Here is a 222-nt window from a genome sequence, read left to right on the forward strand (position 1 = left end):
AACAACTGGTCGGTATGACGCCCACTGCAGTGGCCAACCAGCCTGATTGGGACCCCCGATTGGCCCCCGCATCCACACGCGGCCCCTCCCCAAGGCTGGCCCCACCCCTGATCAACTCCCCCCACCCCAATCAGGGGTGGGGCCAGCTGGTCAATCTCCCACAGCCCCTCCCCTCTGCCAGCCTGGCCCATAGGCCCCCATCAGGGCGGGCCTGCCAGACCC

The sequence above is a fragment of the Myotis davidii genome, unplaced genomic scaffold (genome assembly GCF_000327345.1).
Source record: "Myotis davidii unplaced genomic scaffold, ASM32734v1 scaffold10, whole genome shotgun sequence".
Taxonomy (NCBI): Eukaryota; Metazoa; Chordata; class Mammalia; order Chiroptera; family Vespertilionidae; genus Myotis; species Myotis davidii.